The sequence below is a fragment of the Raphanus sativus genome, chromosome 6 (genome assembly GCF_000801105.2).
Source record: "Raphanus sativus cultivar WK10039 chromosome 6, ASM80110v3, whole genome shotgun sequence".
NCBI classification, from domain to species: domain Eukaryota; kingdom Viridiplantae; phylum Streptophyta; class Magnoliopsida; order Brassicales; family Brassicaceae; genus Raphanus; species Raphanus sativus.
Window position 1 is genome coordinate 17,182,514 of NC_079516.1, and position 24,419 is coordinate 17,206,932.

General features: G+C 28.6%; 2 long non-coding RNA genes and 1 pseudogene across 2 annotated transcripts; 2 read left to right on the forward strand and 1 right to left on the reverse strand.

Moving 5' to 3' along the window:
- Window positions 1–393: 393 nt before the first annotated feature.
- LOC108838417 (uncharacterized) lies at window positions 394–2,023 on the forward strand. The gene is made up of 2 exons (XR_001947521.2): window positions 394–1,226; window positions 1,426–2,023. It is a non-coding gene; the product is annotated as an uncharacterized LOC108838417 (long non-coding RNA).
- Window positions 2,024–6,134: 4,111 nt separating this feature from the next.
- On the reverse strand, window positions 6,135–7,661 carry LOC130496804 (uncharacterized). Its single transcript, XR_008935956.1, has 2 exons — window positions 6,813–7,661; window positions 6,135–6,672 (listed from the first exon to the last, which is right to left on the reverse strand). It is a non-coding gene; the product is annotated as an uncharacterized LOC130496804 (long non-coding RNA).
- A 2,671-nt stretch (window positions 7,662–10,332) lies between these two features.
- On the forward strand, window positions 10,333–10,881 carry LOC108811150 (uncharacterized; annotated as a pseudogene).
- Window positions 10,882–24,419: the final 13,538 nt, after the last annotated feature.

The window sequence follows — 24,419 nt, forward strand, 5'->3', positions numbered from 1 at the left end:
ATATATCATTTTCTCTTTAAAATTTTTGTAAAAACGTCATAATTTCATAAATTACAAATAGTAAACTTTAAAATTTCGATTATAAGATTACAATTATGAAACTATTACAATTTAAATCCAATTAGATAACATATCGGTCATCCATCAGTTCAATCGGTTAGTCTCGGGTTTTAGTGATTTTTTAATATGAATATTTTAAAAACATAAATTGAATTGTCAGATCTCCGGATTAACCGGTATAATCACAATCGGGTTGAATTTAAAAATACTGATTTAAATGCAAAAATATTTTAAATACACACTCTTTAAAAATAACCAAAATATTTGTTAAATTATTAGTGAAATTTTTCATCGTAAAATATCCCGCGCTTCAAAAGCGCGGGTCAAAATCTAGTAAACTATTAAAGGGGAAGTACAGATTGTATTTGGCCCTAACTTTTCTTCAATATTTAATTTTTTATGCCACTGGTATTAAACACAGTCGTTTTATAACATTAAAAATCATCTAACTTAATTTGATTCTTCTAAACGTGAAATAACTCGAAACATGGGTTAAGCTTTCGATCTCTCTTTTATCTCTTTTTATCTTTCAGAGAAAGTCGCCGATTCTCGTGACAAAAAAAAAAGTCGCTGATTCTTTTCCGGCATCTGTCTCCCACGATGGTCAGTCTCCGCCTCTAGCAAACGGTGGCTTTTACAGCACCGATTTAGCCCGCTTCAGAGTCTAGCTTTATTGTTGCTCTTCACTGATGGTGACGGCTGGCTTTTCACCGTTTTTTTCAGTTTTCTTTTTCTTTAGTTTCGTTTGATTTTTCTTTTGATATTCGCTCTTCCGACTTTGATTTTGGTTCAGTTGAAATTTGATTCTCAGATTTGATAATTTGATTCCCCTATCACTGGCACTTAAAAGGTGAATAGTGCTTGCCTAAGTGGTTTGGAAGCTATTAGATGTGTTTGGATCCTGGTGGCTTGGACTGACTCAAGAATTTTTCCCCTTCGTCGGAAGTGTTTGTCTCGACAGCTTCTCAATCACTTCTGATTTCTGAATTAAGCTATGTTGGTTGCTCTTCATCCGATGAGATTGGTCTCCGGTGATTCCCAAGCTCCGGCTTGAATTCTCCGTGCACGTTTGCGAGGTGGCAGGAGTGCCAGTGCTATGTTGCGTCGAGAAGCTGCGTTGTATGTGATCATCTCTCTTTGATCTGGAAAGTTTGAGTCTTTTTAAGGTACCAGAGGTTTTAAATCTTTAAGTTTTGACATAAACCAGTTTGTTAGTTATTTGGAGAAACCTCTGTACTATCTCCATGATTGTACGATTTTTTGTGCTTTTATTTATTAAAGGTTTGAATCTTTTTTAGTTTAGAGGACCATTAACTAATTTCTTAGTTATTTACAGTGTTTGTTTGTTTGTTTGTTTGTTTGCAGTTATCTTAGCTATATTCTGTTTCATATTGGAATATGACAAGTAGCTTCCTCTGTCTGCAAGATAGAGCTTTACTATGTTGGGAATGAGATGTCGGAATCCACACTCTGAACCGTCATGTTTCAGTTCACCATAGATTTCTTCTGAATGGGATCAGTGTTGGTTTTGAATCTACAGAAACATCACCTTCTGAAAAGTTCTCACCACCATCCAGGGATATGAAACTATGGAGACCAAATAGTTTACCTTACTTACCTACACATGAGCCTTCAATGGACTTTAATCATCACATCAGGGGTTTTTACCAGAAACTAAAATCATTGATCACATCTCAGTGTTTATTCTGGAGATTTCTTCTTCAATTCCTTTTACTGGTTCATCCCTGAAGAAGAGGGTTGAGAAACGGCGGCAGGAACGGTTCTAACAACTGCAACTATCTCTTGGCCGAGAAAAACTGGAAGTCAGTTTTGTTACAGTGTATCTTGTGATTCTGTACTTTAAGAGAAATATTTTCTCAGCTGGAGTAGTAATGTTCAGATCATTTAACATCCGAATAAGTTAAACACTGTATATTAATCATTCAAGCTTACTTACTATCCAGTTCTCGAGATATGATTTCCAAACATCACAAAAATCTAACCACTTTGAAAATATATCTCCATATTTTCAATATTTACTGAATGCTTTTATAAATCTTAAACCAATATTTATAGAAAAAGATTATCAATATAGAGACAAATGGAGCATCCGTCTCTTAAGATGGTAATTCAACTAACGTGCCAGATCACACCGCTTGCACCACCAGCAAAAAGAGAAGATTAAGTTTACATAAAATCTTTAAAATCTATATTATTGAAAATGAAGTATAAATTAGGCTTATTTGAAAAAAAAAATAACAATTTTAAAAAGATGTTTGTATGGAAACTTGGATAACAGTTTTAAAAAAAATTGGTTTATTTGAAAATATGAATAACAGTTTAAAAAGATGTTTGTTTGAAAACATGAATAGCAGTATATAATGTTGTTTGGAAACATATATAGCAGTATATTAAAAAAATTATGTTATTAAGAAAAATTAGAAATCTATTATATTATGAGAAATTATCTATTTGGACAAATTTTAAAATATAAAATGAACTAATTTAATTATCTAAAAATATCATTTGTATAAAATAATCATAAAACAAAATTTAAATGTTATATAAATATTTCAAATAATTTAAAATTGATTTATATAAAAAATTGATTCAAAATATATTCAAAATATATTTTTACTAAAATATTTTCAATACACATTATTAAAAATGTATTTAATATATATAACAAAAATACAATACAAAGTCAAATTTCATATACCAACTTAAATTATGATTTTTATATTTCACATTAAATTTAAAATATAATATATGTGATTATTTATACTATAGTACGTATAAAATAATATTAGTTATATGTTTACACTGTTTTTTAATAGAAAAAATAGATTGTGAATTAGGGGTGGGCGTTCGGGTACCCATTCATGTTTGATTCGGGTCTGTTTGGGTTTCGGGGTTTTGGGGTCAAAGATTTCAGTTCCATTAGGATATTTGTAAATTTTGGTTCGGATTCGATTCAAATCTTTGCGGGTTCGTTCGAGTTTGGATAACTCATTTAAATTATTTTTAAAATTTATTATATACGTTAAATTTCTCAAAATCTATAAACAAAATAATATATTACATATAAATTTGAGTAACATGTATCAGAATACCTAAACTTAACATATAAATTGGTCTGATTTAGATTTTTGGATAGAGAATCAATAATTATTTTAAAGTATTTTTGGTGTTTTGAGTATACTTTAACTATTTTAGATATTTACATTGGACTATTTATATATATTTTTCATTTATTTAAACCAACTTAAAAAAAGAACCATATATATTTTGGATGTTTTTATATATATTAAATCTAAAATAATATATATATATATATCAAATATAAGGGTATCCAGAATACTTTGGTTCAAATCAAATTCGGTTTAACTTCTGTAAATACTAAAATTTTGAATAATTTGGATATTTAATCAATTTCGGTTCGGATTTGTTACTTCTTTTGGATCGGGATCGGTTCGATTTTTTCGATTCGGGTTTTTTTGTCGAACTCTGATATTGATATGAAAAATAAATAGTAATATATTTTATAAAAATATGTACCCGCACGGGCGTGCGGGTCAAAATCTAGTGTAAATTAATGAAACAAACGACATATTTCCAAATTTTATGTTAATATATAGGAAATGAATATTTCATGTTTATTTAAATAAAGATTGTGTTCGAAAAAAATTGATATTGTTTTGGTTGGTCAATGTGATAACTTAAAAATAGATGTAATCTGAATAATTGATAGCTGCCAAAAAAAAAGGAATAATTGATAGATTGGAGTTCCTATCGGCAGTAGGAAATATAACCGAGATATGGTTAGTTAAGGAGACTCGAGATTTTTGTTTGAGTGTTTCAACTGATTTAGGCTACTTATTTAATGTTTTTTAATGAAAATAAGGTAGTGGCATAGTCTTGTAGTATTTTAGGTAAAATAAGGATTATTTCTAATTTGTACTTCACTTTTAATTAGATTAGATGTTTTTAGTTAATGCCGAATCAATACGTTTATTAATGGAATAAATGTGAATCAATCATGTAGAATCAATATGTTTAGTTAATGCCGAGTGACAAAAAAAAAAAAAGTTAATGCCGAGTGAATGCGTGTTGAGTCTATTGACTAAGCACATGCCATGTTTGTATATATATACATTCAGCGGTGACATAGTTTTTTTGAAATCTAAAACATTTAATATGCTAACATAAAAATACATTAAACCATTCTTGATACAAATTAAAAGCAGACAAATATGAAACACGTATATACTTATGTACAAAGGGGATTCTATGTATTTTAGCATATTATTATTAAAAAATAGTATACCAGAATCATGTATATACTTTTTTGGTCATTTATAAGAATACAGAAGATTCACGATACATAATTATCAAATGGATTGTATCATTATTTTTAAAAACTAAATTAATAGGGAAAATACATCAAGGGTGAGTAGATCAATAACATTCAAATTTCGTATATATACTTACCATACAAACATTCCTAATAATTATAATTGATCGCAATTATCAATAATTGTCTAAATATGGAAAAAGATTACGGTTTAATAATTTTTCGGAATTTGACATACTTTATAATAATCAAACTAAGTCTTCTTATTTTTAAGTGAAAGACTCATTCCAAACTTTAGATAGATTCTTTTATTTTTTTATGAACACAAACTCATACTATAATTTTATTTTATTCAAATATGTCGACCCTCAACTTTTCAATATAAGATATGATGTGGAATATTTGTATTCTCTAATGCATATTTTTGTCTTCTCCTTTTTACAATTTTTATCATATTTTACGCCTACATACTATATATAATATTTACGTGTGAATTTTAATAATTGTATATTAAAATTTCTCCATGTTTACGTATATGTATTATTATTATATATATATTTAAATATTATCTGCGTAAAACTATTTATTATTCCTTTCACTCCGCGCAAGGCGCGGATCATATCCTAGTTATACAGAAAATTAGTCATATCGAGTCTTTTTCCTATGAATTACATGTTTTTAATTAAAAATTTGGCAAGCTATAATGTACTAATATGTAACAAATTCAGTTTCATGTAAAGGTATGTAACATTTATAATGTAAGAACCATCTTCATTCATCTTTTTTTAGTGAAAAAAAAACCTCTTTTAAAGGTAAAATGCTAAGCTTCCTTCTTCATTCATCTTAACTTAGTAAGTGAATATAACAGAAGCTTAATTAAAGGCTTTAAAGCTACTTCAGTAGTGCTCACTGCTCCCATCACTTCTTGTTTGAAACTAATTCCATTGGTTTCTTCATTACTCTTTCTTACATCAACACATAAACAAACAAAAAGTAAACTGGTCGTCATTGTGGTGAAGAAAATTGATAATGTTTTTGTAAGTTGTTCTGCAACTTCTGTTATTACGCTCCCTTTCTCCAAAACATCCATCAGCCGAGCCAAATGCAGAAAGAACTGTGATGGGTTTTGTTTACTGCGACGTCTCCTCCAATTTCAAAAGTTTAGGGAAACTTGCATACTTCCCTTAAGGTTGGATGTTTTAGAGTATAATCAATCTTGGCTCATCTTTACTTAAGCAACCGATTTCTTTTTCCAGATAGTCCTCTCTATTGATCCAGAACTCTAGGTGCGTTCCCATTCAACAAATTTTCTCTTGACAATCATTTCATTTCACTTACTAGAGTTTCAGGGGTTTCTTGTTGCGAAAGCGAAATCATTGAGGTTTGGAAATGCTATAGAAGAGCACGATGTGAGAAAGAAGCTATAATAGTATCTGTAATCCTTAATCTCAGCTGCGTCCTGCTGTAGTGGTGGGTTCAATAAGTTTGGTACTTGGTGTTGGTTTGGGTTCTTGGGTCCAGGCTTCGAAATTAAACCACAAAGTTAATCTCTTTCTCTTGGAACCAGTTAAGGGTTTGTGGATTGTGGTGAATTGAAGAGTAAAGGCATCCCGACTTTGAGAAACTTACAGTGTTTTTTTTTTCAATTGAAAGTTTTGATCTTTTTTTTTTAGGAATCGAATAAGAAGACACAGTAAGATCCTGATGCAGAATTGAGAAGAATAAAGAAAAAAGTTGACATCTTTCGATCTCAAAAAATGAGTCAAGAAAAGAAATGAGCTCAACACTTAAAAAAGTACTGTGAGACTTTAGTTTTGTCTGGCTTGAGAGATATACAACTTTTTAATCAAGCACTACTGGCAAAAACCGCATGGAAAATACTGTCTACACCAAGTTGCTTACTAGCTATAGTGCTTACCGAAAAGTATTGCCACAAGAAAAGTTTCAAAGACGGCACCAAAACTTAAACTCTTCATGCGGTCAATAATACAGGGAGCTTTACCTTTAGGAGTGGAGTTCCAATGCCGAGGGGATGAACTCTGCTGCACTATGCAGTCTGCCCCCGCTGTAAGAAGGAGGAGTCTGCGATCCACCTGTTCTTCCAATATCCCTTTGCCAAAGAGGTGTGGCGACTCACTCCGCTTAATGCATCAGTTCACCTAGCTGAAGCATCGAATTTCAAGACCCAGTTCAGAAGTGCTCTCTGCCTCCCGCCTACTGGCATTAGAGTACCAATACTTCCGTGGATATGATGGTCCCTGTGGATGGCAAGAAACAAACTAATCTTTGAGGACAAAACGGCTCAACCAACAGAGGTAATAACAAAAAGGTCTCTCATCGGCACTAGAATGGGATCAAGGACAAACTGTGGTTCAACCGAGAAGAAATCAAAACTTACCAAGGATCTCAGGTCAACGGCAAAGCTCCACTCTCCCCTCGATCACCTCCTGTTTCGTAGACGCAGCGTGGGACGGTCTCTCAAATCGAGTAGGCATCGCCTGGCACTTCAACAACAACGTAGCCTCTCCCCTCATGGCTGAATCACTAGACCTTCGTCAAGGAATCATAGAAACCCTAGGGTTAGGACTTCCCTCCATCGTGTTCCACTCCGATTGCGCAACGCTCATCAGAGCAATCTCAACCAAAAGCCAAATCAAAGAGACCTATAGGATCCTCCAGGACATCAAGAATCTCTCCGCTGGCTTTGCTTCCATCTCCTTCCTGCATGTATCTCGTTCCCAAAACAGCATAGCAGATGTTTTAACAAAAGGGGCCCTTAAGGCCCACTCTGTTTTTTCTTGTTTTCCTCTGAGCTAGCTCTTTTTGGGCCTGAACTTTATTGTCTTTTATTTTCGCACATTTTCCTTTCAATTTTAATATAAATCCGGTTGTTCAAAAAAAAAAGACTTTAGTTTTTTTCTTTTTTCTTCTTTTGTTTGGTTTGATTTGTTACTAAGAGAATATTTATTGCAGTAATCTATATTATTAAAATTGAAATACAAATTATGTTTGTTTGGAAACATGGATAACAGTTTAAAAAATAAGTTTGTTTGGAAACATAAATAGTAGTTTTAAAAAAGAGATTTATTTGGAAACATGAATAACATTAAAAAAATATGTTTGTTTAGATAAATGAATAACAATATTAAAAAAGAATATAATGTTGTTTGAAAACATTTATATCAATATATTAAGAAAAAAGTAATAGACTTATATTATTAAAAAATTGGAAATTCATTATATTATAATAAACTATTTATTTGGACCCGTTTTAAAATATTAAGAAAGAAAGCTAATTTAATTATCTAAAAACATCTTTTATCTAAAATAATCATAAAACAAAATTTAAACTTTATATATATTTTTCAAATCAAAATAATAATTAATAGATATATTTTCAAATCATAATAATAACTTAAAAGTTGATTTATATCAAAATTTATTCAAAAATATACATATATTCAAAATTTTATTTTTACTAAAATATTTCCAATAACCATTATTAAAATTCGTTTTCAATAATATAAGAAAATACAATACAAAGTATAATTTCATATACCAACTTAAATTAGGGTTTTTATATTTCACATTAATTTCAAAAAATATAATATATGCTATTATTTATATGATGTTACATATTAAATACTACTAATTATATGATTACTTATATAATTGTACATATAAAACACGATTAATTATATGATGACACAAATATGATATATAATAGTGATTAGGAGTGGGTGTTCGGGTATCCATTCGGATTCGGTTCGGGTTTGTTTGGATTTGGGTTTTTGGGATTAAAGATTTCAACCCCATTCGAATATTTCTAAATTTTGATTCAGATTCGGTTCGGATTTTTGCGGGTTCGATTCGAGTTCGGATAAACCATTTAAATTATTTTAAAAAATTAAAATTAATTATATACTTTAAATTTCTCAAAATCTATAAAACCAGCCCTAATTTTTTCTATAAAAATAATTAAATTTTCATTAATAAAGAAGATCCTGTTTACAACCAATATTTGATCCGTATATACTCAAAATCTTAATTATTTAATCATTATCAATATATAGAAAATCAGATTCACAAATCCTATTCATAAAGAAACCTACGTGCACATTTCCTCGCCAAGGAAACTAGAAGTAATGGTGTTCTTTTTTTCCATATTGATCAAACCCAGCCGGATAGAGCGTCTCTTAGAAACGTCTCAAGACTGACTACGACTTGATCTTGAAAATGGGCGTTGACAAAAAAAAAAATCCTAGTCATAAATTGTATTCATAAACTGAATACCTTCAATTGCGGAAAATCTTTGGTTAATCACCAAAAATATGGAATGATTATATACCCCAACCAAGAGTCAACATTGTATTTGTTATTGTGTTCAATTGCAGAAAGTCAACACTGATATTTCCAAGTTTACAAACAGTTTTTTTTTAAAAAAAATCTGTTACATATGGGCTTTTAAAATAATGAGCCTTTTTCAAATCTAAATGATCCAAATAGTTATCTTTTTTATAACACTTACCCAAATAGTTATCTATTTATCACAAACTGAAGCCTTTAATTAAATTGTAACTATTTTAATATCATTAATAAATTTAAATATTATTATAAAAAATTAATCAAAATTTAAATATGTAGAATTTCATAGCCGTTTAATAAATAAATTATGTACAATATCATATCTAATTTTTTAATTTATATATCATAATAACTTATAATTCTTTATTTTTCATATTTAAATTTTTAAAATTGACAAAATTTATTTTTATATTTCTTATGATAATGCATCATTGTCTTCATATTTTTATTTCACTTTCTCTATATACTAAATATCAGTAATAAAGTATGTTGTCAACAAGAACACATATACTATACAATATAATACAACTAACTATTAGAAATACATCAATTAGTATAAATAAAACAAATTTTAAAAGTAAAATAACCGGCAGGTCAGGATCTAGTTAGGGTTATAAGCCTAATAATTAAACTTTAATTTTTAATGGAAAGTGATAATAAAGAAAAACGGTAAAACTGCAAGACTAAAATAGCCATATAATGATAGTTTTAAAGTGGTTGTATCAATGAATTTTGGGGATCAAGATAATTACTACGTTTTCGTTATTTCGTTTTTTCTTACCTTTTGTGAAACCTAATTAAAAAAGTAATAACCTTTCTAAACAAACAGAATTAATAATTTTAGTCAAAATCCAAAAACCCTAATCCTCACTGAAAAAGGTAGGCCTGGGCATTCGGATCGTCGGGTCGGGTTCGAACCGGGTCCTTTCGGCTCCGGGTCTTTCGGGTCTACGAGTTTAGGACCCGATAGGATAATTTCAAATTTTCGGTTCCGGGTCGGTTCGGGTCGTACCGGGTTCGGGTCGGATCGGGTCTTATATAGTTGGACCCATTCGGGTAATTAGAATTTATCGGTTCGGTTCTGGGTCAGGTTCGGGTCGGGTTCGGTTCGGGTTCGACCTAAAAAATATCTAAAAATACCTTAAAAGCATCTGAAAATATTAATATATCCGAAAATATTTGATATTTTATTTAAAATTTGTGTCTTTATTATATTAAAATGTGTATATATACTAAACTATGCGAGATTGATCAATAATTGATTGTCTACTAATGGCTGATCCCTTTGTTATGTAGGCAAATAACCCGTCTTCGACTCCCCCTAAATTCATTTTATTTAATTTACATTATTAATTCGGGTACCCGTCGGGTTTCGGGTTCGGGTCGGGTCGGGTCCAAGACCCGCGGGTCCTCTACAACAAGACCCGATAGGGTAATTTGATCGGATCGGTTCCTACCCGGACCAGGTTTTTTCGGGTCGGTTTCGGGTCGGGTCTTCGGATCCGGGTAAAATGCCCAGGCCTAGAAAAAGGATTCAATTCAACAAGCTGTTTATATATAAACACAAACCTCTATCATCAGGCTTGAATTTTAAAAAACTAACCTTTCTCTCCAACAATGTCTGTGGTCACAAAGTTCTTCATCCTCTTCCTTTTGGTTGATATATCCACCGCATATTATAGGCCAGCTGATCCGACCTCCGAGAACAAAAAGGAATCGGTCTAAATAAGTCAGAGATTGACTATTTCAGTATTTTTAGAGACATAGTTCGAGGATGGCGAAGAGAAGCAGATGCAAAATACTCGATGTCGGCATCTACCGATTACATGGCCCGTTCATTATTCCTACAAGACAAAGTTCGAGGTTATGTTCAGCTTTGGGGAGAGTGGAAGAATCATACGGGATACCCATACGCCGACTTGCATAAGAAAATTTGTGGTGACTTTTGGCCAATAGAATATATTGATTGCCGTCGAACTGAGGGTATAGATCTCTTGATGTATCTTTTATATGGGCTTAGTGCAGAATCGGGCATGGTTTAAATGCTTCATCTTTTTCTGTTTTTATTTACTTTTCTTTTGATATTCTTATGAGACAGACAACGTAGCAAAGACCAATAAAATTGAGTTCGATTTTTGGTGCGATCTGTGTTATAGCTGATTTTACTCTTATTTTCTGTTGAGAAAATTCCCAAAACGGAACAAAAATTATCATGGTTATCTCATTATAAAACCATCACCAAATTATTTCTATAGTATAATATTTTTTCATAATCCTAAAACTAACCATTTATTAACCAAATTAAATATATTAAACATAATTAGAAAATTTAATTTTTAAATTAAAGTTAAAATATTTAATAAAAGGAAAAGAATATTAAAAAAATTAGAAACAAAAAGGGAAACATATCCCTAATTTACTTGTTTCCCCTTTGGTATCTCCGCCTCTCTCTCAAGACAAAGAACATGGCGATTTTGTGTAGAACTTGATTCCAATAATAGTAGCCTACCCCTTTGTCATCAGCCGGAAAACCTATGCCATGGTTGCACCTAATTCACAAACACCACGTGTTGTATAGATATATGCATTATAGAACAAAAGTTTGTGAAAATCACAAGACAAATTATGGAGAAATCATAGATTGATGAAAAAGAAAATAGAAAATAGTTTTTTATATATATTTTGACAAAACGAATCGATCAAAACAAGTTCGGGAAGTTCAAAATTTTTCTTAACTGAAACTTTTTTCTTAATTTTCGCAAAAAAACAGGTTTTCTTATCCGTAGAAAACACCTTCTACACTATTAGAACCATGAAAAAAAATCTCGTATGCAGTTTCTACTAATTTTAGACGTTCGTGTAAGTTCTAGATTTCGCATTTCTGAAATTTTAGAATCCCTTATATATTATTTGAGGAGCATTCATTGAAAATAACCTTGTATTGATGTGTGATTTACATGTGTGCCATTTACACGTGTCAGCTCCACAAGCACTCTCATCCCTTAAATTTAAAGACCCTTTGCTAACTAGAATAATTACAGGAATTGCCATTGATCAATATATTATAACTTTACTAATATAGTATAAGCTACTTTGTTATTGACTAACCAAACAAATTAAAACGTAAACGTTTAATGCTATGACTTTATTATTTTTCTATCTTGAAGATGAATGATTTTATGATCTGCAGATGAATTATTTTCTTATATACACGTCAAGAGGATTGTATATTAAACGTTGACCCCTAGACAAAAATAAAAATTATGTGCAAAGTCTCAATCCTATGTAGTATATTCACAATGTTAGAGAATTCTATTATATATTCATCCAATTTATCTTGATTTTTACATATTATACATATACTTCACATTCTTTTGTTAGTTGAGGTTATAACATATAGTATATGAATTTATTATATTTACGAGTCTGTTATGAAATTATTTGCAATTTTTTTTATAAAGAGAAATAATTAAAACCAAACTATAACATGGGTTCTGATATAAAATGTCTAACTATATATAAAATGTAACCATCAAGAAGTTCTATATATAGTTAGACAATATATATATATATATATATATATATATATATATATATATATATAAACGTGTTATAATAAGGATGCCTAACTATAGTGTTTACATAGATAGTGTAATGTCTAACTATAATGTCGTCTATATATCAAGTATCAAATAATAATAAGAAAACAAAACAAAACTGTAATTGGACATATACAGAATTCATATAACCTACCAAATTTATTATGTTAACTTAATCAATTTTAAAATGTCTAACCTACAAATCTGGGTGGCATTAAATAAAACGTGATTTGCAAAGACAAATGATATCGTGTTTGTTAAAAGGAAACTTCTAATAAGTTTGATATTTTTTTTTACGATTTTGGTAACTAAATTTGCTGATTAAACTCTCAATAATCTGTGGTGCCATTAATTGGCTTAATTTCTGTATATATTAGGGAGTTGATTATGACTATACTCTTTTAACAAAAACTAGATCTTGACCCGCGCTTTGGAAGCGCGGAATATTTTACGATGAAAATTTCCACTAATAACTTAACAAATATTTTGTTAACTTTTAAAGAGTGTGTATTTAAAATATTTTTGTATTTAAATCAGTGTTTTTAAATTCAACCCGATTGTGATTATACCGGTTAATCCGGAGATCTAACAATTCAATTTAGTTTTTTTAAATATTCATATTAAAAAGTCACTAAAACCTGAGACTAACCGATTGAACTCATGGATGACCGATATGTAATCTAATTTGATTGAAATTGTAATATTTTCATAATTTGTAATCTTATAATCCAAATTTTAAAGTTTATTATTTTGTAATTTATGAAATTATGACGTTTCTACAAAATTTTAAAGAGAAAATGATGGATATAAAAATAACTAAGATTAATTATTGTATTGTTTGGAAACATTAATAGTAGTATATAAAATATATTGTTTGGAAACATTGATAGTAGTATAAAGAAATAAGTATATTGTTTGGAAACATGGATAGTAGTATAAGAAATGAACATTAGTGATTTAATGTAGGTTTAACTATAAAGTATAAAGGTGTATTTAATTTAAAAACTTACAAAATAAATGTTAGGTCCAACAGAATGTTTCTGTTTTAATAAGATAGATATGATTGTTTTATATAAGGAAATTATATTATGGATTCAAATTTTTGTAATCAATTAATAATCGACTGGATTTTTTGAACTTTAATTTTTTCATATAAAAGGAAGTTTCATTATGGTGCCTATCTAATTTAGGTTAGTCTTAGTATAATTATCGCGCAAGTTATGTGAAATTAAATAGGTAATATTATCTTTAATTACAGTGATTTGGAGATAATTACTATTGCCCCACATGTATTTCACTTCTTAGTATAAATATGTGGTTTTTATAATAAAATCAAAATTACCACACCCTTCTCCTCAACTCAAATGATTAATACAAACAATTTCACAAGCAAACTCATGGCTTTTTTTAAATTCACGTCCGAATTTTATTTTATAGTCAAGTTAAGTGTTCATAAATATGCTATTATTTTGAGTGCGACTGTCTAAAGTTGTTTTTTGTCTGAAAATATGAACCAAATATTTATTGGGTTGTAGTAGGAATATGATTTCTTGAATAATATATGATAAAACCTACGAACGGAAGCAATGATTTCATTGACCATAAGATCCGGTTCTTTGTAGTAAACATGGAGTAAGTATTTCACATTTGAAATTAAAAGTTATGCATTTAATTAGTTTTATATTTTCTAAATTAATTTGGTAAGCAGCTATGTTTAGTTTGGTAAACTAATTCTTAGTTATTTCTTTGTATATGATTGCAAATCAGAAATTCTAAAGATTTTTTTCGTGGCATTTTGGTTTTATCATTTTTTTGCTTATAATTTGTTTCTTGCGTAATTTATTTTACTACTATCTATGTTTCTTTTAATATTATAATCATACTTTTTATTATGCAAACAATAAATCTATTTTATATGTTTTGTTTTGAATTAAATTCGAAATAAATAGGTTGAAATTATTGCATACTATTATATATTTTAACATAAATTAAATCTAATTAACACATAACCAATTACACAAGTTTGTTCTATAAAAAAATATTCGTACATTGTATATACATTCACAATTTCGTTCGATATGTACCACTAGATCTAATATTTGTGCTTATAATTTTGAAAATTTCTAATATCGTTAGATTAAAATAAAAATCTTTCACCCCGCACAGGGTGCGGGTTATCACCTAGTACTTCATAAAAGTAAAAATTACATTCGACAGAAAAGTACACTTCTTTACAAATAGTAGAATACGCACTTTCCATATTTAAATTTTTAATTAATAGTATATTGTTCGTTCTAAAAAAGTAGACGAACTTGTTTGTTTTGGATTTCATTTTCTACTAAATCAGTTTTCGTAGAAGACGAATTCTACTTTTAGTAGAATGAAATTTAAAAAATTTATTTATCAAGGTTTTCAACAAAATAAAAACATGTGTTTGTATGTATGAATGTTTTATAGCTGTTTATATTTTTAATATTGTTGACTCATAAACTATTTATTTCATTAATTTTCAGAAAAAAAGTAAAAATAAACAAAATTGACAAAAATGGTTTATAAAGGGATAACCATGCCAAATTTTTGTTCCGTTTTGACAATTTTTCTTTTTCTCTTCATGTTTTTCGGTCTAAATGTTAAAAAATGTTTTGGGTAAACTTTTTATAGTGACTAGATCCCACCGCAAGCTGTGTCCCAAATCCAGGAAAATCTCTAAGAATTTTTTTGGAGAGTCATAGTACTACCGCGCCGACAGAGAATCGAACTCATGACCTCTGGCAGTCGTCTGTGAGAAGGGGATCACTAGGATACAAATCCTTCTCTTTCTCTTCTCTTTTAAATTGTTTTGGGTAAACTTTTTATAGTGAGTAGACCCTACCGCAAGCGGTGCCTCCAAATCCAGGAAAATCCCTAAAGATTTTTTTGGAGAATCATAATACTACCGTACCGACAAAGAATCGAACTCGTGACCTCTGGCAGTCGTCTGTGAGAAGGGGGACCACTAGAATACAAGCTCTTTCTCTTCATGTTTGGTTACCTGAAACCGGATAACCATGCCAAATTCTTATTCCATTTTGGCAATTTTTTATTTTTCTCTTCATGTTTGGTTACTTGAAACCGGATACAACTCAATTAAATCCACTAAAGCTAAATACTGAATTTACTTTCACGAAATTGAAGTAAACAGAGATCTCTTATTCTCTTGGACTGTTTAGGGATATTCGAAAATCATCTTTTTAAAACTTGCTATATATGTATCATATTACGAACGTTCAAGTACAAGTATCGATTCATTTTCAAATACTAGATGTCTTGATAGTTCTTGTTTGTGTATAACGGTTATTGGATCGCTACTCTTAAGGATGCATTCTATATTTTTTGGGTCAAATCATTCTGTTTTTTTTCTGCTTCAGTTTCTGGAACGTAAATTTTATTTCACAGCAAAATAAAAAACTCAAATAGAAGAAAAACGAAAAAAGAAGTTTCAAAAACAGAGCATACAAATCAATGAGCAAAACATACTGTCCATATGTTTTGTCCCTTTTTCCTCTGTTGCTTCAAACTGGAGGAGAATGAGAGAGTGGCAAAACAGAGAGAATAAGATGAGATAGCAAGCTTTTTCTCGATAAGGTTTCGAAGATAAAAGTGTTTTTTTTTCAAACACTTTGATTCGGTTCTTCTCCCGTTTGTAGCTGATGCTCACCGGAACTAACCTTTGCTCCTTCAACCAGCGGTCTCTTCTCCATCTCCGGCGATTATCTCATGTCTCCAGAAGATCTTGTCAAAAGACCATCGAACTTCACACAGAGAAGTGAAAAATTATGGACCATGCCCAATTTGTATGTTGAAGGTTCCGACAGGAATACAAGCCCAACAAAACCCACGATCATGGTAAATAATATGAGACAGATCTTTGTGGTTTTGATATTTCTGGCTGGCGTGAATATTTACGATGGACATTAAGAAGCTGTTAACGCATTGAAGTTTGGTCTTGAATTCCTTTACGCTTTATTAACGGTTTATAGTCAAATTAGGATAGAACCCGCACTTTAAAGTGCAGAACTATTCTTGTTGACAAATTTATTAATATATATGTTTATTCGCTAATATATATATGTTTACGCGCGGTTATTAAATTTCAATTCACTTTTAGATTATATTTTTTTTGGTTTTCAATGTGGTTTTGGTTCAGTTGTGTTATTTGATTTTTGGTTTAAAAAATATACGAGTTGTTAGTTCATTTTTGAATTTGGTTTGGTTTAGGTTTAGTTATTTTGGTTTAGTTCAAATAACAATGTTAAGAATTCAATAAAATTTCAAATTCCATTTAATTACGTGAATCTTGATAGGGACATGGAATTGTCGATTTTAGTTCTCATTTAGGTAACTATATTTCCCGTTAATTTTTTTAGTTTTTTTTGTTATTGATCGTCTTGTATATTTTAAACATGTTTAGAAAATTAATACATATTAAGTTTATATACCAAATCAAAGTATACCAATATTATTTTAAAATAGTAAATACTTTTTTGACAAAAAATAATAGTAAATACTTTTTTTAAGTTCAAATAGGAATTAGATACTTATATTTGATAATAGGTCGCTTACATTGGTGGTTATTGAAATTATTTATTGATATTTTTAATATATTTATGGGAGAAATATATTAAATAATCGTTTGATTCGAATCATAAAGTAAAACTATGAAAATCATGTAAGGTACATATTTTTCATATTTGTGATATTTATATCTTCATTTGGATGGATTGGGGAATTCAATTTTCCTATCCATCAGAAAGTTTTGTAGTGTGGCCTAAATGATGAGTTTATAATTTATACCATGATGAGTTTCTGGTACCGACGTTCTTCATTTAATTTAATAACTAGATTTTGATATGCGCTTTAAAAGCACGGATATATTTTTATTTTAATAAAATTTAATTGAATTTGTAATTTTGATAGAAAATAAATAATTATAAAGTTTTTTATTGTGTTTCAAAAAAATTGTTCTATTCTAATAATTGATTTTCAAACGGTGTTTTCATATTCAACTCAAACCTATGATTGAACCGATAAATTCATTGATATGTATATAATTTAGTTCAATTTAATAAAAATAATTATAATTATAATCTTAAAAAAACTGGTAAAAATCTAAAAATCCGATATTAACTTAAGATCCGATATGAGATGACCGGCTAAAAAATATATATATTTGAAATATTTATTAAATAATTTATACTTCTTAATATTATATAAAATTTAAAAATAAATATTTAGACTTTAACGAGATTTGTACTATGTCATTTGAAGAAAATGAAAGACTGGTAATAGGAAACTTTATTATTGATATGAAAATATAATTTTATTTTTTTGGTTACTATGATAAGTTTATATTTTTATATATGTTTAGATCTAAAACTTAAATTTAAGATAAATTTAAAAACAATTGAACACTCAAAATTGGCATATCATTATTATGTAACATAATAATTTTTTTTTAAGTTGCATGTATATATTCATATTCGATCTTTAAATAATATTATAGATAAAAATGATATTCAAATTAAATGGAGAGTATATACTGCATAAAATTTAAAATTATTATCATTCACAAAATATGGAAAGTATTATTTACCATATTTATAGAGAATATTCTATTTTTGGTTTACATTAAATGTCAATAGAAAGACTTGTAAATATATTAAAATGTAAGAACAGAATCCTAAATTTTAAAAAGATTCTGCTTTAATAGTATAGATTAGCAATACATGTCCATGTCAACAATTCCATTTAATTTTTGGACAAGACTTGGGTTCACCCCTATGGTGAACCTTTAAATTCATCACCTTCCTAATAACCAATCAAAATGTCACCTAGATAAATGATAAAATAATTAAAAAAATAAATAATATCATATTTAATAATACTAATATCACTATTTAATCTCTAAACTCAAATTCTATACCATAAATCCAAATTCTAAACCTTAAATTTTAAATTATAAACCTAAACTCTATACCCTAAACCCAAATCTTAAACTCTAACCCCAAACCATAAATCATAAACCAAAAAATCTAAATTCTAAACCCAAAACTAGACCCTAACCCCAAATTCTAGACTCTAAACTCAAACCATCAACCCTAAACCCAAACCGTAGACCCTAAATCCAAACCCTATACAGTAACCCAAACCATGAACTCTAAATCCAAACTTTAATTCTTAACCTTAAATTTCAAAAGAATAACATCAATATAAATCCAAATATTTAGGATATAGAGTTTGGGTTTAGTATTTACATTTTGGGTTTAGAGTCTAGGATTTAGGTTTAGGGTATAGGTTTAGGTTTAGAGTTCAAGTTTTTGAGTTTATGATTTATGGTTTGGGTTTAGGGTTTAAGATTTGGGTTTATGGTATAGAGTTTGGGTATATAATTTAGAATTTAGGGTTTAGCATTTGGATTTAGGGTATAGAGTTTGAGTTTATGGATTAGATAGTGACATTAACATTATTAAAATTGACACTATTTCTTTTTTTAATTATTTTGGTTTTTGAGAAAAGTTATTTAATATTTTTTAATCATTAATCTAGTTGGCACTTTGATTGGTTATTAGATCAGCGGTGAATTTAAAGATTCATCGTAGAGGATGAACCCAAGTCCTGTACTTAATTTTTGTACGAAGAACCAAATAAGCAGCCGATTTAGTTTTGTATTATCTAATCTGCTAATAGACAACCAACCTGACAGCGGTAAACATGTTTTTAATTATTTTTATTTTCAAAAAGAAAATAGACAACCAAGTGAATGTTTAGTATGACAATGGTTAAGTTTTATTAACCGGTTTGGTTTGGTTTAAATAGGTAGGTTGTATTTTATAAAAAGTGTGATATATTTTTGTGATATTTATGAAACAGTCCAAAATTTAAATGACAACTTCTGATAGTAGATAAAATTAAGACCCTAAATAAATAGATTAGATAATTGTAGAGTTATATTCTTCAATTGTTAAGATTTACAAAAAAACCTGGTTAGTACTATCCTAAGCTTCTTAAGTGTAATATCATTAATCATGTGTGTTAAATGCAGTGGCAGATGATTGTAAATATCATGAAAAAATTGGGTCAAATATAATTTGTACTTTTATGTTAATAGTTTATTACTAGATTTTGATCCGCGCTTTGAAAGCGTGGGATTTATTATTTTTGTTATAATTAAAGACGATATGAATATCTAATTACATATATATTTTTATTATTATTTTTATGTATTCACGATATATTATCTATTTCAAAATCAAAATGTGTTTTTCACTTATTTTATATCGGTCTTAGTGAATTGACATCGCTTCAAATCATACTCATCAGCCTCTTACAATATATTTATATCATAATCTAAACTCTGATATGATTATAAACTCAATATATTATTTATTGATATTTATTGTGTATTTTTTATAAAATTACAAAAAGAATTTTATAAATACAAACTAATTTCTAATAATAGAACTTCTCAAAATTTATATTCATTTTATTATATTTAAATTTTTAAAAGACTTGTAAATCCTTTATATTGGTTAACAATACTTCACATTAAAATAGCAGAATTTTCTATTCTAAATATTTTATAACTTAAAACTTTTGCTTAAGTTTTTTTATAATGTGATAACTAAACCCGAATCGATAACTAAATCCGAATGGATAATATCCGAACCCGAATAGATATTTGAAGATAGCCGAACATATATGTATGTATAACTTTATAATCTTAGTTTACTTCTCTCATTTTTATTCAAATCATGTAATATACATATATTTGCGGACAAATAAGTGATTTGCTATTCACTTAAAATATATGTCAAGCTTCTTGTTTTATACATTAACAAAAGTTGTATTCAGATTCCAAAAAAACAACAACTAAAACAGTGTTTTCTGTTTTCAAACATATTAATCGTTCAGCCTATTAAAAGTTAAAAACAATCAGTTAAACTAATTATAAATTTTAAAGTATTCAAAACTTGAGTAATGAAAATTTTCATTTTATCAAAATTCTAATATATCCGGACCCAAACCGAACCAAAAGTATCCTATGTTGATCTTCTTGTTTCATACATTAACAAAAGTTGCATCCAGATTCTAAAAAAAACAACAACTAAAATAATGTTTTCTGTTTTCGAACCTATTACTAGTTTAGCCTATTAAAAGTTTAATATTAAAAGTTTAAAAATCAGTTAAACTAATTATAATTTTTAAGTATTCAAAACCTTGAGTAATGAAAGTTTTCATTTTTACAAAATTCTAAAATTCGGACCCAAACTGAACTAAAATTATCCAAATCCGACCCGATATATAAAAATACCCGATCAGATTATAGATCCCTATACTGAAATATCAGAAAATCATGTAATCTTTGTCATATCATAATTTTAATATCATAATGAATCAGCGTTAAAAAAATATATCGAAATATCTAAAATATCCGACATGAATCCGCACGCCCATGCCTACCTAATATTATTGATGCAGTCTAATGATGACCAAAATTCGGTTACCATATATAACAGAATCGTATAATATAGTTAATGCCTAATTATTCAATTTAAAACACTAATATTTAACACAATATAAACATGCCATATATTATTTTTACTCCATTTTATGCTGTATATATGCATTAGTTAAGATTTTAGTATTGAATAAAATTTTTACTTCAAAGTTTTTTAAAATACTATAGAACTAGGTAGTAACCCGCGCCTTGCACGGGATGAGATGGTTAGATCATCAATTTTTCGAAAATATTAGAAAGTATATAAATATAGTTTGGAATTTGGGTTTTGTGTGTTTTTTTTTGTGTTAAATCTCGGTGGTGCTGATTTTACGGTATAGACGTCACTGAGATAGAAACATATATAAATCCTTTACTTGAGTGACATGTAAAAATTTACTGGAACATAAGAGTAAACACAAAACATGTTACCTGGCAACTGCGAAAGCATATAATAATTTTTATTTTATCCACTTCATCATTTGTGGGAGTGAGAATGGCTCGATGTCTATACAAATCCTTAACTGTTGAGGTTTGAAAAGCTTGTCCATAAACCTCTTTTTCCATAGTCTCAATAGTTTATACATATCACCGGTGTGATTTATCTTACTCTGATTCATTTGCAAGAACTTGCATATAAAGATATAATTATTATTATACAATTTGATTTTCATATGCATGATTTTTGTATAATAACATACCTTCCTCGTAGGTCATTGACTTCAAACATGTAAGGATTCCACAGAACTTGGCTGTATTCTTTGAACCATGTAAGAAGAACTGATTTTGTGTATAATATTTAATTCGAGTAAGATAAATATTATTAATATCTAATCAAATTATATGTACGTAAATATTTGTGTAATCACACTCTTTGCATAGGTTTTATGTATAAATATTATTAATATATAATCAAATTATTATGTATGTAAATTTTTGTGTAATCAAACTTGTTCTATATTTCTTTCTTTGCATCTTACTCTCGAACTCATTTTGTTTATCTCTCTATGGCTCTCTCTCTATGGCTCTCTCTCTCTCTCTCTCTCTCTCTCTCTCTCTCTCTCTCTCTCTCTCTCTCTCTCTCTCTCTCTCTCTCTTCAGATTTTATCAGTATTGATGAGTATTTAAAAAATAAGATTAAGATTTTAACATATTTTTATTTGAAACATACGAATCGTATTAATGCCCCCACACGGGCATTAATACGATTCTTATGTTTTATGTATAAATATTATTAATGTCTAATCAAATGTTTGATGTATTATTAAAACTAAATTTGTTCTTCAGATGTTTTATGTGTTATTAATATAAATATGTATTATTCAAATACGATTCATATGTTTTATGTATTACTAAAACTAAATTTGTTCTCCATTCGGTCTTTGTGGTTCAAAACTATAAGCATTTTAGACATTACTTAATTCAATATACTTTGAGGTTTAAAATTATATCTCTCTCTCTCTCTCTCTCTCTCTCTCTCTCTCTCTCTCTCTCTCTCTCTCTCTCTCTCTCTCTCTCTCTCTCTCTCTCGGTATCCCCCTCATCGTAAACCCTTTTTTTTTAGAAATATAAAAATGTAAACATTCTTTTAATTCATCGATTATCTTTTAACTACCACAATTTTGTTTTATATGGGAATGTTTCCTAGTTTAATATTTTATCATGAATTTTTCTTGGGTGAATTACCAACTAATTATAGTTTGTCAATTAATGTACAGTTTAATAAAATTTAAATAAATAAAATAATAATAATTGTGTTAAGTTTTTAAAATAAATGAAAAATATTAGTAGCTGCCAAAAGATAAATTTTTTTTAACAATTTTAAAACCGTCACAAAAGAGTAAATCATAAACATTAAACACTATACCCTAAACCCATGGACAAAACTTAAACCCTTGGGTAAAAATCCAAACACTAAACTTAAATTCTTGGATATACCCTAAACCCTTGGATAAATCCTAAACACTAAACTGTAAATCTTGGATATACCCTAAACACTAAATCTCTCTCTCTCTTTCTCTCTCTCTCTCTCTCTCTCTCTCTCTCTCTATCTTGGTATCCTCTTCATCGTAAACCTTTTTTTCTTTGAAAAATATAAAAAGTAAACATTCTTTTAATTCATAGATTATCTTTCAACTACCACAATTTTATTTATATGGAAATGTTTCCTAGTTAATATTTTATCATGAATTTTTCTTGGGTGAATTACCAACTAATCATAGTTTGTCAATTAATGTACAATTTTTTTTAAATATAATAAATAAAATAATAATAATTTGTGTTAAGTTTTAAAATAAAAGAAAAATATTATTAGCTGCAAAAAGATGAAATTTTTAACAATTTTAAAACCGTCACAAAGAAATAAATCATAAACACTAAACACTATACCCTAAACCCATGGACAAAGCTTAAACTCATGGGTAAAAATCCAAACACTAAACCCTAATTCTTGGATATACGCTAAACACTAAATCTCTCTCTCTCTCTCTCTCTCTCTCTCTCTCTCTCATCGTAAACCTTTTTTTTGAGAAAAATAAAAATGTAAACATTCTTTTAATTCATCGATTATCTTTTAACTACCACAATTTTGTTTTATATGGGAATGTTTCATAGTTTAATATTTATCATGAATTTTTTTGGGTGAATTACCAACTAATCATAGTTTGCCAATTAATGTACAGTTTTTTAAAATATAATAAATAAAATAATAGTAATTTGTGTTAAGTTTTTAAAATAAATGAAAAATATTAGTAGCTGCCAAAAGATGAAATTTTTTTAACAATTTTAAAACCGTCACAAAAGAGTAAATCATAAATATTAAACACTATACCCTAAACCCTTGGACAAAACTTAAAACCCTTGGGTAAAAATCCAAACCCTAAATTCTTGGATATACTCTAAACCCTTGGGTAAATCCTAAACACTAAATTGTAAACTCTTGGTATACCCTAAACACTCTCCTCTCTCTCTCCTCTCTCTCTCTCTCTCTCTCTCTCTCTCTCTCTCCTCTCTCTCATCTCCTCTCTCTCTCTCTTCTCTCTCTCTCTCTCTCTCTCTCTCTCTCTCTCTCGGTATCCCCTTCATCGTAAACCTTTTTTTTTGAAAAATATAAAAAATGTAAACATTATTTTAATTCATCGATTATCTTTTAACTACCACAATTTTTATTATATGGAAAGGATTCCTAGTTTAATATTTTATCATGAATTTTTCTTGGTGAATTACCAACTAATCATAGTTTGCCAATTAATGTACAAATTTTTTTTAAATAATAAAATAAAATATAATAATTTGTGTTAAGTTTTTAAAATAAAAGAAAAATATTATTAGCTGCAAAAAGATGAAATTTTTTTAACAATTTTAAAACCATCACAAAAAATTAAATCAAAAACACTAAACACTATACCCCTAAACCCATGGACAAAGTTTAAACCCATGGGTAAAAATCCAAACACTAAACCCTAAATTCTTGGATATACCCTAAACCCTTGGATAAATCCTAAAC